This window comes from Sinohyriopsis cumingii, chromosome 9, assembly GCF_028554795.1.
Source record: "Sinohyriopsis cumingii isolate HCF-2022 chromosome 9, ASM2855479v2, whole genome shotgun sequence".
NCBI classification, from domain to species: domain Eukaryota; kingdom Metazoa; phylum Mollusca; class Bivalvia; order Unionida; family Unionidae; genus Sinohyriopsis; species Sinohyriopsis cumingii.
The window spans coordinates 70087346-70103593 of record NC_142969.1 but is presented as its reverse complement, the minus strand read 5'-3'; positions in this window follow the sequence as shown (position 1 = coordinate 70103593).

Here is a 16248-nt window from a genome sequence, read left to right as displayed (position 1 = left end):
TATATATATATATATATATATATATATATATATATATATATATATATATATATATATATATATATATATATATATATATATATATATATATATATATATATATATATATATATAGATAGATAGATAGATAGATAGATAGATAGATAGATAGATAGATGTGGTATTTTCGTTGCCCACCATGCTGGCTCCTACCTGTTGTTTGACTGCCATGTAATGCTGGTATTTGTATCGTATTGTATGAGGGATGAAAATGATTAGCTGCATCGTGTCCATCCAAACGCCTGAGAACAGCCATCAGTTCATCTGCTGTCTTCTCTTCGTTCACTCGTGTTGCATCTGAAGGTTATATTATTATTTGCTAACTATAAAGTGCATGAGTTAAATTCGATTTTAATCTGCTGCTTCATGGGACTGTCCGCTACTTTGATACGACAACAAACTCAGTGTTCTAATTTTAAATCAAGGGAAAATGTTAATGGAATGAAACTGATTGAATGATGTAAATCAATTGTCCCTTTATTGAAACAATAACGGAGAAAATCCTTAGAAGAGAAAAAGAGTATGTCTGTGTGTTTGCTTCAACAAACCTTCCCATTCTACTGAAATGTCTCTTTGGTTAATTGATAGGTCCTTTAAAACATAAAGCTTGCCAATATTTCCCGGAACATCCAACAGGTTTCTTGATTTGACATCAATCCCTGCTGGTCGAAGATCGTATGCTCGGTCTCCTATTCGTATATTTCCATTCTAGAAAATGTATATGTTTGCATATCATTAAAACATTTCAATCAAGTTGTGTTTTCGCTTGAGGTCTCACTCGTTTTCGTGCATGTCTGCTGTAGAATATGTTTGTGATGTATAATTCGGTTATATCCTGATTCATGATATTTACTTACACGGATTAGTGCTACCGTGCGAAAAATGTGATAAACTAAAACGATTACGAAATACATTATATATATATATATATATATATATATATATATATATATATATATATATATATATATATATATATATATATATATATATATATATAAAGTTGGTACATCATTTAGTTATATCTACTGCACATACAAGTTTATAAGGTAAGGTGCTATTCTTTACTACACCTTACTATACATGCAGGTATGTCAAGTATTCGACTGAATGTAACTCAGACAAGAAAATGATTGATATCTGGACTTGCATGAGGCAAAAATATAACAAAGAGTGACTACAATCATACCCGCAGAAGGGACAGTAGGACTGAAAAATGCTTGTAACATATTTGCATAAATGTACGCTAGGAATCACTGACTAAGCTAAACAAGTACGAATAGCTGAGTCAATTGTATAATTATATACATACATACATATATATATATATATATATATATATATATATATATATATATATATATATATATATATATATAACCGACACAATTCCAAAAGTTGTACTATATGTCAACACATTTCAAACATGTGTACACATAGTTGAGGTGACCAATAAACTGTGTGCCTATTGCAACTACCGAAATTGTCGAGATGCAGAAAGAGAAAATGTGTACACCGTGAGAAGACGAAATAGTAAATAATATATAGAATCACAAACAGACATGCGGAGAAAGTGTTAATAATAGTCATAGTAACATTAGTAATCGTGTACAGTCGAGCTCAGTTTTGATCAAGATTATGCTAATAACTATGATAGTCACGACTTTGTATGATATAACGTAAAAACGTCATTAACCCGCAATTGATAATGAAGTAACTGATGTGGCTTAATATGAAGGGCATATACATAAGTAGTCTCCATGCCATGAGGATAACATAACATCATCTTATTCGTTAGAGAAAAAGGATATACAATACGTAATGAGGAAACACTATTAAATCATAACGGTATTTGTACATCTTTTGACAATGTATTCCGTTTGCCGTTGTATCGAATGAAAAGGCTGCCACACAACAAGTGTGCACTAGTATCATTATGCTACATAAAGGCTGACTGCTTCGTAGCGTTTTCAAAAGCCAGATACATTTTTTAAATTGCTTGAAAACTTTATAATACCTTGTCGATAGGTCGTTTCTTACTTAAATATGCATGAACCAGAATCAAATCATTCCATGAAGTCTAGCTGGCCCTCAGCCCATATTTATATTTCATACTAAGTTTAGTGTGTGTGCAAAAAGGACAAGTCCATGCTCCCTCTGACAACCTACCAAAATAATTTAAAGTTCTTAGATACACAATAATAAAAGTATTGTTCTTTCCACGGAAACCATATAATCATATAAACCGTACAACCCAAGAAGCTGGACTATGAACTATCAGGTGGATTTCAAAATGACCGACCGGCTGCCGCATCTTACATAATTGCACATCTGGACATCATCAAAGTGTTTTGCTGGGTCAACGTTCACTGCCCGGAACACGTAGCTAAACATGTTGTGCTGTTTGAGTACGCGTATCATTTTGTTTGGTTCAAGTACGTATTGTCAATGATGAATCGGCATTCTACTGATTTAAATACACTGGATGATTGTCATACGTGATAAATTACAACTTAATAGATGTATACGAATAACTCACACACAAGTGGTGTTACAATGTTTTCAGAATATTTAACCTCACAGACAATATTAAATGACATGCCAGGAATGAATCTTTCCAGAGAGATTTACTGATCACCTGCCCCAAACTACTAGCTAAAGTTGACTTTATTTATAGGAAAGATATGTTTAATTCCAGCCGCTAGTTCTGCACAATATATGTACATTTTAATCTATACATATACTTACGATCATTCTGACACACTGTTTATTTGTTACTTTGACACATCTGACAGTCATGAATGCCCAATTTCCCTTGTCCTGGTAATACGCCAAATCCTGTTTAAATATATACGATTACATATACGTTAGAAAGTCCGATAGCAGGTACGTAACCATTTAAAAACGTATATGGCGTAATACTTATATAAGTAGATAAGCATCTAATTTGAACTATAGCTTGGTATCTAATAAACAATTTGCTGTGGTAAGAATGTATATACGTAATCGGTCGGAAAACATTATTTGCGGCGATTAATTATGTGGAAGATTAGCTGATTGGTTAATTGAATGATGGAATAGGTAAACAGAGATACACAAGCTGAAATTTTGCTTGAGGTTCCTTAATGATACAGCGGTAATCACATGTTTAAAGGTAATATTATGACAAGAAAATTATCGACTGCATACATTGATCTATCTTCATTCAGAATTACACAAGCTTTGAGAGCGACAGTAATATGAGAGCAAGATTTTTTGCGAAGATCAGCGAGACAAGAACATCAGGAGAGGAAACCGCAACCTAGTTAATTCATATCACCTACGTAATATTTGATTGTCGATATTTCCTCAACCCAAGCAAAGACACACAAATATAACGAATAAGACGAGCAAATATATATGGTTGCTCTTGCAAGGATAACATTGTATTCAACCGACAATAAATCTTGTAGAAGATATGTTTTAGGGTGGTAATTGAAAAAGGCTAAATTTCTTAAAATGGGTAAAAGTATTCGAATGCATGACTTCTTATATATTCAATATTTATACTGCTCCTTGCAAAGTATAAAAACTTTGAACATAAACAAGTGGAACTGATAAATAGCCTGATAAAGTAGTATAGATAATAAGGAAAGATAGGAACCAGCTTCGCTCTGCTAATTGATAACACCGTAAAGCTGAGAGGGTTTGGCTTTCCACCAGACTCACTATTCATCAGCAAATATATCAAGCCGCTAAGAAGAATGTCACAAATATAGTCCATGCAGCGAAATCAGCCCCCTACAGTACTAAGATTATGAAAAATTAAAGCTGCAAAGAGCTCTTCGAGATTACTAACAAGCTAATGTCAAGGGACAAATATAGACTACTTCCAACAACCTTCACTCCAGTCTACCGTCCGGACCTGTTTGCTAATTTCTTCTGTGACAATGTACAAACCATGAGAGATAAGCTTGACATCACAAGTTCAATTGACTAGACGTCACCATACAGATGGGATACAGCATTTCAGCGGCAACCATTAGCATCGTTTGAACCTGTCTCAGTGAATTTCGTACGTATAATGCTGATAAAGAGTGCACCTAAGTCATGTGAACTTGATCCAATTCCAACATCACTGCTGCTTCAGTGTTTAGATCCAGTATTGCCTTCACTAACTAATGTTATTAATACCTCTCTCTCATCAGGGGAACTCCCATCATTTTTTAAAACTGCCATTGTAAAGTCTCTGCTGACGAAACTAATATTTGACCATAACGAATTAAAGAACTACCACCCAGTTTCTAATCTCAATTCATATAACAAAATCTTAGAAAAGTTTGTTCTATCCCATATTGTATATCATCTCAACTCAAACATCGTTTTTTTCAATGTACAATCTGCATATCGCCCTTTCCACAGTACTGAAATAACTCTTCTAAAAGTACTTAATGATATTCTCTCTGCTTTGGATAGCGGAATGATTACAGTCCTCACCCTCCTTAATTTGTCTGTACCATTTGACACAATATACCAATATATATTACTTTACCGTCTCCAGCATGTATTTGGCATTCATAATTCAGCTTTAATGTGGTTCAAGTCCTACTTGGTCAACAGGACACAAACTGTGTCTGCAAATGGAATGCAATCCAAGCCAGGCTGCATATCTTGAACATCAGCTCCATTCGCAAAAATCTTTCAGTTGATACCACTTATACACTTATGTGTTCATTAGTACTTTCAAGACTGGTCTATTGTTGTCTGGTTCATCTCAATACTTATTCCAGAAACTTAATATTGTTCAAAACACAGCTTTTCGGATCATACTTAGAGTAACACGATCCGAGCACACCTTCCCGCTTCTCTGTACCCTACACTGGCTATCCATCAGAATTAAACACAACAATTATTTTCACTGACGGACTCCAGTCCAACATACCTATCTGACCTCACCCATGTATACACAAGAGCACGATACATACGTTTCTCTTTGACAATCGTATACTTATTATTCATGTTATGTAAACGAAGTCATATGGACAACGTTCTTTTACATATCAGGGCCCAACAACGTGGAATTAATTGCCCACTGAACATAAACAAATATACACAGTGATCCCATTCAAGACTGCTGTTAAAACTCACTTATTTCGACTGCAAGAACAAACTTTAAGACCTAATAATGTTCCCTGCCTAAAATATTTTCAGCATTTGTTTTCATGTTTTCTAATTACATGGTGTTTGCTTGTTGTAATCATATCATTATATATGCTTTTATGTTATAGGTGTTGTCTAATGTTGTAAAGCGTTTAGAGCATCTAAAGATTTGGCGCTATACCATGTCATTATTATTATTATTATTATTATTATTATTATTGTTTAGGACTTCATTAAGACTTATCGCAAGATGTTGCATTGTTTTGTTTTCACCAAAACCTAAAAGTGATGTTACGAAATACTGCAGAGTGCCTCACACATGTCAAATGTCATCAGGATACACGTACGATTAGTCTGTTACATAGTCCTGCATCTGACAAACCATTAGCAGAATAATGGCATATTGTGTAAATTGAATTCCTAAGACCAAGCCGGACAAAACATACTCATTGACCATTGTACGTGCTCATAAGATATTTAGAGGCAACGCAATTGACCAATATTAAAACTACAACCGTCGTAAAACCTTTCATAACTTATTTTACACGTTGTGGCCTTCCTAAATCAAACTAATCTGGTGAAGAATCACTTGTTATGTCTGCATCTTCCAAACAATATGAACGACTATCAAGGTATATTTATAATATATCAAATCCAATAGTTTAAATCTTCTGCCTATCGCTGTTTACGTTCAGGATTTTCGAAATATATCGAACTTTGAAGGATATTATTCGGCTATATTTTTCAAGATAAATCAAATCATTTAGAAACAGGTTTTAAGTCGTTTTAAGTGATGATATCTGGCTGAGGACCATTCAGGTTCTTTAAATACAAAATGATAATACAGGATGCCTGAACGTGTTATCCTACATTCTGATTTCAAATATACAGTTTCAAAAGTAGTACAATGACTAATCTTCACACTTTAAAACAAAAATGAAACAAATGCAAAGCATTATAGAACGTAAAGGAGTGTTCTTCCTTTTGATAGTGTTCTGGCGGCCTAGTCCATGTCTCCTCGGGTTATATGTTCCTTAAACATTTAAAAGGAACATAAATTACATCCATTGCATGGTCAACCAATTTAATTGGACCTGCCCCACTCTGTGAACATGCAATCTGACTCTAGCGACTTTGATTCAACCAATCTTCAGATCTCAGTACTGTTATAGAATTAGAAAATGAACATCGATAATCTAATATTTGCACACTGCAACATTTAAAGTCAGCAAGAACAACGTAGGGACCTTATGTTGATGAGGGTTTTCATTGTTCCGGCCTTATATTTTATCCTTGTCTTCACAATGCAAAATTATTCCCTTTTTTGATTTATTTACTTACGTCATGAACATATATATATATATATATATATATATATATATATATATATATATATATATATATATATATATATATACTAACATGTATGTTTTGTACATAAGTCCGTTATTTCAACTCAATTATACCTTTTGTGTATGAATATAGTATGATGACAAGTCAATAAAAGCATGCAACAATTTACTCTTACTCCTTACTCTACATTTGTATCACTGACATGGATATCCGTTTTCAACCTCATGAACTACCGATGCACTTAATGTTATATTGCTTCGTTATTTATTAGAATACCAGTAAAATTCTTCTGTCTAATTGTATATACTGATATGGAGTACAATATAAAGAATGCTACTTTCCTTTAAACATTCATATTGTACTCGTCGTCTTAAAGCATATATGCTTTTAATACATACTTTAGTCAGATATTATATTATTTCGTGTTCTGAGTGAACCCGCACTATCTGACATTGTTTTCAAATTAATGTTAGACAGACAATGTTTTCCTAATTTTGATATTAGTTTTATTTTATTTAAGTATGCGTTTTAAATATATATAATAATATTTATAAGGAGAACAAAAATACAATGTCATAGTATCAATAGATTATATTCCGTATCGTCATGATTTTTAAAGTTTTTTCTACATTTGTAAGTAAGACATTGAAAATTTAGTTCATTTTTACCACCGTTTCGATGGCATAAGGGCTTAAAGCTTTACCCCCGGGACGCGGTCTGTTTCAGATTCATATAAAATAGAACACCAGCCTCCCCTGGCACTAGGCGTTAAAAGGTTAGTTTTGGGACTTGTCGGTCTGGTGTCAGGGATAATCTGACTGAGTGGGGCAAGATTCCCCAATGCTAGACTTCATTAGACACCACCATAATGAAGTAGTTATCGAAACTAAATGAATATAAGCGTTGTCTGAGTAAAACATCTAAAAAAAACACACACTTACCTCCTTTTCCAGTTTTCCAGATTTCACCAGAAGTGATTGCCCATCATTCAACTTTCGTGCAAAATAAAAGTCAGCATTGGGATTAATGTAATGATTTCTCCTCAAATTTAGTGTCCGAGTTTCTGAACCCATAATGAGATGAAATGTCAGCTCGTTAGGTAAGTCAGTATCGCTGAGTGTACGTTTGTGCGTATGACATTTTGTAGTCACATCCTTTAGCAAGACAGTTTCCCAGGTTGTGGGTGCTGATAAAACGAAGATGTGAAAATACATTAGAACACACTGTCAAAAAAAAAAAAAAAAGAAAAAAGAGTTTTCTAAAATAGTTTAAGAAGGTACTAATAACACCAAAATAGAGCAAGTTTAATAAACCGATATGTTTCCTTTTAAAATAAATTTTATGTTGGACTGACTTTGATTTTAACGCTGTAGCTACTATAGTTTTCGATTATCCCATAATTTCGGTATGCGACCAGCGCTTACGAACGCCTGAGTTATCAATCGTTTATGAGAATGATTGCTATCGAGTTAAAAGTGATATTAGTACATTAATTAAGAATTGTTTTTCTAACAATCCGTCCCGTTAGTCTCAGAGTGTTGGAGTTATAAAGTACTGTATGATTGGTGGAGATTGATGAGTCATGTACATTCAATGACTGATAGTGTCCAAGACTCAAATAACTGTACCAGGTGTTTACAATAGAGACTTTGCTGTTAGAAATTCGTTTTTAGTCATTTATATAATGGACCTCAGTTTTTGTACCCGTAATGTTAACAACACAGTGTGTTGAAACCAATTTGGTAGGACAAGGACACACGGATGGGCACGATATTGACATAATATCACCTGCCGTAACGATGGTGAATAAAAATGAAACTAAACCTTGCAGCAAACAAACCTACCCTACCATTTGTTTTCAAAAAGTAAATATAATGATACAGAAAGCAATAATGAAGTTACCAAGATGCAGGTGTCGTTTCTCTTTAAATGGAAATGTCAAGTAAACAAATGTAGAATGTGTTTCCCTATCGCTGTATAATGACCCATTTTTGTATGACAAGTTAGATGCAAGTCAAGCAATTTCAACTTCAAAGTTTCGATAGCCTTCATTTAGACATGATTGGATTGCACAAAGCTTATAAGAGCTACCTTTTATATAAACAGCTGACATTAATCACCAGTACATCTATTTACATCGAAATTGCAGGGTTTCTCCTCCGTTAAGTAGGGATAGTTTTAAGTTTAACAAAATTACATGAACATACATTTTAACGGAAAGACTTAAAAAATTAGAATCGATTCATATACAAGTATGACGCATAATATACAAACTAGTGCCGTCAAGCGTGATCAAGTGTGTGGGACTATTTAGCTAAGCCAGTAACATAGTTGTGTGTTTATCGAGATCGTCGACTCCACGAATGTGTACTACTGCACCGGTGCTAAGTAGCGCTACTCACATATGGCAATATATTTTAATGAAATGAAAAACAATACGATGCCTTGGTCTGAATGGTTATACATCAGAGAAGACACGCAATTTGTCTACCGTTATCGAAAAATGGATGAAAGTTTAACTTTTTAACTTTTGTCCTCAGGGTAACTATGAACATAATTAAAGTGATGCAATCATCATCAATTAACCAAGGTTAAAACATCCCTGACAGGAATGAACATATATGTGTATGTATATATATATATTTCGGATTCTTCTTGTTTCTATTGCAACATATGATCTTTCATTCAACCTCATTAGCACTTAAAGTCCAAGTTAATGCATAAAGGCTTGGTGTACATTTTTCATGACGAAACGTGCACAGCGCTCTTTAAAAGACCGCGAAACAAATACATGTAATGGCAGATAGTATAGTGACACAAATCGGAAAATGAAAATAAGGCATCAGTAAGTCGTCTTCCGAAATAAAAGAAACGATGAAATGTTCATGGAAATCAAAACTCTCAACAGCTTTCATTTCATAAGATTATAATAGCATATATGAATTGTGGTTTCACTTATTTCCCTATCTTACGTTGAGGTGAATATTTTTATTTTTACGTACCTGACCGAACACAAGCCAGAAAAGACATGGTAGCAATGTAGAAACCTGTATTCACTGCCATGTCTAGTTGGTGTATATAACAATACTGATTTGAATATCCGCTAAAATGACTCTTATTTATACAATTTGCTGTCGACAAAGACTGAAGGGAAGAACTGCCACGTTTCAGCTTTCCTATTCAATCTTTTCCACGACACTTATTTCATAAAGTCAACAGCAACGTGGCGAACATTGCAGAGTTGTGTAGTGCACTTTCGTTAACGTACTGAAACGTCTGTGAACATAGACGAACACTTTATCCAAGTTCATGTGTCCCACATTACATACGTTATAATATCAAAGCGATAGTAAATGTAATGTATTAATATTTCTCAAATACATTTTTAAACTTAGACATTTGAGAGATATTGATAATTATATTTTGCAATCGTGGTGAAAGGAAGATTCGTTCCATCTAATCATATCCGCATTGATATGTATGTATGTATGTATGTATGTATGTATGTATGTATGTATGTATGTATGTATGTATGTATGTATGTATGTATGTATGTATGTATGCATGCATGCATGTATGCATGTATGTCTGTATGAATGTATGTATGTATGACTGACTGACTGACTGACTGACTGTATGAATGTATGTATGTACGACTGCCTGACTGACTGACTTTATTTCCTCTTAAAAAGAGATTACATCAGATTAAACAAATTCATGATAATACAAGATCATAAAATAGAACAGAAAATTGACAAAAATACAATAGCAATACTGTGTCAGCTACCGTATTGACAAAACAAAATATCTCAATACCTGCAATTATGCAAATCTGCAATCATTTGGCGGAGCATGGCACTGATCTTTTAATAGTTGCTTGATGAATATAATATTTCGGAAAGTTAATACGTCTATAGTGTTATGTGCTTAACATTAAGTCCGAGATAGCAACGAAAATGAAATGAAAAACTTATAACAGTGCAATTCTATATGTAGTTTTTTTTTCTTCATATGACGCATGTATTTATGCATATATATACTTGTCTGCGCGTATGCGTGCGTGCATGCATTTATCTATGACTGACTGTCTAAATGACTTAGTTACCTCTTCAACAAAGAGTATATCAGGTACCAGTTTGAATTTGCCAAGTATTTGGGTGAATAAGACATTTACGTCAAGATCGTTTGTACGGTTATCATTTTTTGGGGATTGCATGAAAATTAACAGTATGTTTCGGCATTGGAATCATGGGAAATTTTGCATTAATGAAATTAAATCAATTGTCATCCCGTTTTTCATTTCATTAAACAGACTGTAACGCGTCTAGAATCTGTATTTTTACAGTATTACTTAAACGTTGATTATACGTTTCTCTATCAAACTACGTATCGAATGATACCATACATTTAACATGTACAATAAACAGATGGGTTTATAACATTAGCATTAAACATGAGTACCACGATAAGATAACTTTGATTTGAATACCCTCATTCTTGTTCACTACCTCACGGATCCCAAACTCTGTCCTCCAATACCTTGTTTCATTTTATCTAGTATTAGTATTAATAATCAATGAAACTAGATTACCCAAGCAGGAGTCAATAACTGAGGCAGATCTTAACCGACGAGCATAGCCTAGGGCAAGATGTTTTTGTATTTACTAAATTTATATTGTCTGTAGATCCGCTACGTGGTTTCTTGTCTGAGCTAGGAGTTGTCGCTGATTTTATATTTCCCGCCATTAGTCTCCATTTCAGCCACGCTAAATTATCCTTGTTTGAAACCAATACAGTTTCAGTAACGAGTGTTATTGAATGTAATGATATCAACATTTGCTATCAACATTCGAAACACTTCTTAATATCGATTAAGCCACTATTCAGCCACAACAAGACCAAATTTTGTAGCTGAGGAATCCCACACACGGCATCTGCAATCAAACACGCCTGTTGGTATGGAATGAACACCGACGATTTTTTTCCCATGCTTATATGTAATTTAGATTTGCATTTTGTGATTGTCAAGAAACATGTAATAGTCAATTTGATTAGTCACATAGATTTCATAACAACGACTACATATATATTATTTCTTTGATTGTAGATTCAAACCTCAGATCATTGATAATGTAAACATGTTAATTTAAATAAAAGTCTACAACGTTATATCTCCACTTGCAAATTCCTAACCTTCTTGACAACTTTGATGGTTTTAAACATTTTTACACAAATCTTGTAAAATTGGAGCATTGTTCAATCTATTCTTAATATCCACAGTGAAATGTTGTTGTGGTTCTTTTTAATTTGGGTGGATTTATATATTTCAATTATGGAATTACAAAATGCTCAACTAATATGTATTGAACTAAACCTATAATTTCGAATTATTGTGAATTTAGTCAAACACATTTTAAATTATATACATGTGATATATCAAACGAATGTTAGTACGTTCCCATTGTACACTCATTCAAAGATTTAACACAATGGAAACTACAAATATGTCAGAATATTCAATATTGAATTTTTTGAAAACTCCTGGAGTACGTTTCGAACTATATCCACTTTGACCCGTGATAGATCTATCAGGACTACTTTTGGCAATTGATACAAAAAAACTAACATTTGGTCTTAAATTTTCACTTTGTATATTCTGGACATTATTTATGTTGATATGGCAGTCCTATTTTACCAGAGAGGATTTAGCACATTGATTACGACTGTACCATATACATCTAACGATATAATTTGCCCCGTAACTGTTACTCGAATAAGTGCGCTGTTGTCGATCACCGTTTTCACAGTTGTGTAAATGTTGGTGTTAAATTTTCTTTGATGTACATAACCAGATAGGATTAAGCGGTATATACCACTTAGCCATTGAAGAAGCAATCCCTGAGTGTTTTTGCACCTGGTGAGTCCGCGAGCATTTGAGTGTTTTAATGTGCTAATGCGCTCTTACCAATCTGCCTCGATTTGAGAATGGCAACTAATCGTAGTCCCAACTGTCAAATTTTATTTCGTTCTTAAAAATATATTTCAGTGTATGCGAGATTTTGGTAAGGACACCCTATCGCGGATATTAGTGGACAAGTGGGACACAACTATCATTATATTAAAATCCGTTATAGATAGCTCTAATAGCCCGTAAATAATTTCCGCAATTTCTTCAATGCTGACAGAATCCATTCCGTATATTGCATGATAAAATCTTATTTTATGAAAAACATAAAAAGATGATTATCTACCCTGTCAGTGAGAGGATAAATGTTTTTATTTCACTTTCATCTTTATATATGAATGATATTGTTGCATAATATCAATTTGTTTTCGATTAACGGAAAAAAATAAAATTGTATCGCCATTAAAAATGTGGTTATGATAGTGCCTCTTCCCATCGCGTTTGAAACCTGTGGAGACTTTTGCTGCTAACAATATTTGAATCTCTGGAAAGAATGGGAATATTCCATGCGGTCTTTTGTATTTGTGTTATCTATGATTTTGATACGTTTAGCACCACATAAGTTGTATTGTGTTGAGCAGCATTAAGTTGAACGAATAGTATTTCTGCCGCTCACACATTTCTGGTTAAGTGTGCATGACAGCCCAAATATGTTTTGTTATTCTGTTTTTTTATATTGGTATTAGCCAATTTTCACTAAGGCTGTATTATTTGTGTTGATGTGGCAATCCAATTTTACAGTATAACGCGTTCAGTAATTTGTTTCGATAGACGCATCAGTAACTCTTATCTGGGGAGAGACCAGCACAACTAAACTACATGTCTTGTCAGCAAACTACAAGTGTTGCGCAGTAAGAGCATATGATCGTTGAAGTGTGATCGATTGTATGCAATCATCAACTGTGTTAGATTAGTTTTAAAGATAATTATAATGCATTGAACAGTGTTGTCAATGCCACCGTTTATTCCCTTTCAAGTATCGATGATTGTCGATTTGGATGGAAACAAAAACATTATTGTTGTGTAAGACCATGTTACACTTGAGCACCAATTCAAACCCGCTCAAATGTTTTCACTTGGTTAGATTAAACACAATGTCATGATCATCTGACACAGTTTTATACACACATGACTAGAGTAATGCGCGACAACAGTTTCATGTTAATATAGCTGTGTGGTATTGACGCTAACAGTCTTTCAAATTGTCATTATAACTGTTGTACCGTTGACCACAATGATCAGTATACTTATGTCATTACTGACTTAGTTGAACAATCATGCGAGTTTGGATTATGTCACTTTAACAATCACAACTATTATATAAAATTTATGAGATAGATAAAAAGAAATAAATCTGATATTCAACACCTAAGATTCATTAATAATAGGTTTGCGTGCCGAAATATTGTAAGATACGTAACAATCGCAAAAAAACGGCAAAAATTATACCCCACAATGGGATTTGAACATGCATATGCATCGCTGAGTAACCTAAATATACAATTATTGAGCGTGCCCTGGATTAAAGAAAAGGTAAAGTGAGCAACCTTCAAAGAGGTAAATACATCTGAGTCTTATTCGTAAAATAGAAAAACACACCAAGGAGATGAAAAACACTAGAGCATCCTCAAACACAATTGGATAATTCCCAGTTAACCCTGCAGGTCAGGAATGGACTTTTTAACGGAATTCCTCTGCAGGAAATTATAAATGATCTCGCAAAACATTTTACCTTTTAAAAGATTTCACAAATTATGTACACGTAGGACATACCCTTCGTTTCAATACTTCAGCAGCTCACATTTAAGGCAAGATGGTAAGGTTACAGGGGAACAGTGAGATAAATTTAAATATAAAATTAAAACATATCTAAACATCACAATTTTGTGTAAATTTACAGAGGAAAAAATACCAGGAAGTAGGATAATTTTGGATTTCAAACTCCGGAAGAAACTAATTAAATGGGAAAGTGAACAAAGAGAAATTTGGTGTCAGCTACAATAAAATGATATAGACTTTCGGAGGTGATTTTGATGTAGATACAACTCAAAGCATCGCCCCAATTATCACAATTTCAAGATTTCAATGTTACGTTTTCTGCAGGTGTTACCGCTGTGGAATAACACAAACTTGCGATCTCACTTGCGATGGTGATAGTTTATAAGAGTTGTTATAATGTCTCATTCAAATGGAGTTAGATACTTCACCCGTCAACAACATATTTATGTTTTCACTAGATCGTGGAATAACATGGAATATGGTTGAACGTCCTATAAAAAAGTATGACCTTATCTATATCAAAGATAAGGTCCGACGAGGAATGCCGACATTGACCGGAACATATTCGAAACGTTCTGAACGTAAACATGAATCACATTCATCTCCATCATCGCTAGTGAACCTCATCAATATTTATTACACATTTGGCAGTCTTCGTTAAAAATGGTTTTGAGAAATGTTCCTGGCCGTACTAAAGGTATTTCAGAAAATAAACGATGTTTACGTACAAGAATTAAAATGACAGTCTATGATATAGCGTGGGATTTAGTCAGAATTATCTCAACAAAGCAGGCCCTTTAAGCTACGACACCATCAGTGGCAGTTATGAAATCATATCTAAAACAAAAGGTGCCGGTGGCACAGCCACCCCCATCTCCAGGTTTTATAGCATTTGCGTTCTCACCATGGTCGAGCCAAGTGATTTTATACCGATTTTTTCGTTCTGTCCCTCGAGGTACGGTAAACAGTTGACACATATGTATTTAATGCTTGATGATCTAATCGGGTTGGATATTGATATCTGTAGTGAAATATTAACCATTAAAATTCACATTAAAGGTCGGCGTGATATTTATTATAATAACTGTCATACGTAAACATGTAAGATCTGTGGTTGTTATTAGCGTGATAAACCTTTAGACCCGACATATTACGAAACTAGATTCGGTAACGTTAGCGGTTTGTACACAGTGGCACAAGGAGTGTTCGCGGTATTATTGATACGTTCTTCACCAAATACCAATCAAGTTGCAAATAAGATGCTGAAAAACAGATGAAATAACTTACATTACATGTAGTTGAATCCGTTCAATTAGTAAATTTCGAGTTCCACCGAAATTAGTATGCTACCATCAACATAAACTATGTCAGATGCAGTTAGTAAAACCAATGGAGCCCAACACTGAATGTCTGATTTATCGATGTCAAATCTGTCAGTGAGAAGTGGACTACGGTTATATATGTGTAATGTTTGTAGTCCTGCCAACATGTTTAGCTTCGTATCATTATCATTTGATGAGTTATTGGGAATTACATTAATATAATACATCACGTTGTCCTGTGGAGCAGACACTAATCAAAATCCAAGCAATGTGACAAAAACAATGTGCATGGCTTTGCACTATTTGTTCGGGAAACTGACCAGTGTGATTATAGGAACCAAGTACAATGGGTTGCTTACAATTCTTCCAGTGTATCTGTAAACATACCATTGCTGTATCTGATAAAAATAAAACATTTCATTGACTTACAAACTGGACGAGAGAAAAAAAATCAGTATGTTGATATTATTCACTTGTTAACTTTGAGGTTTTTTAACTTCATCTTATCACTTGTAAAGCAAATGAACCTTGAAAATTCTCGACCACCTGATATGATGCATATAATTGCTAAAATTACTCAATGTCCATTGTATATTCAGATCTTGCACATTTTGGAATTTTGAATTGAATAAAAAATATGCAAACAGCATA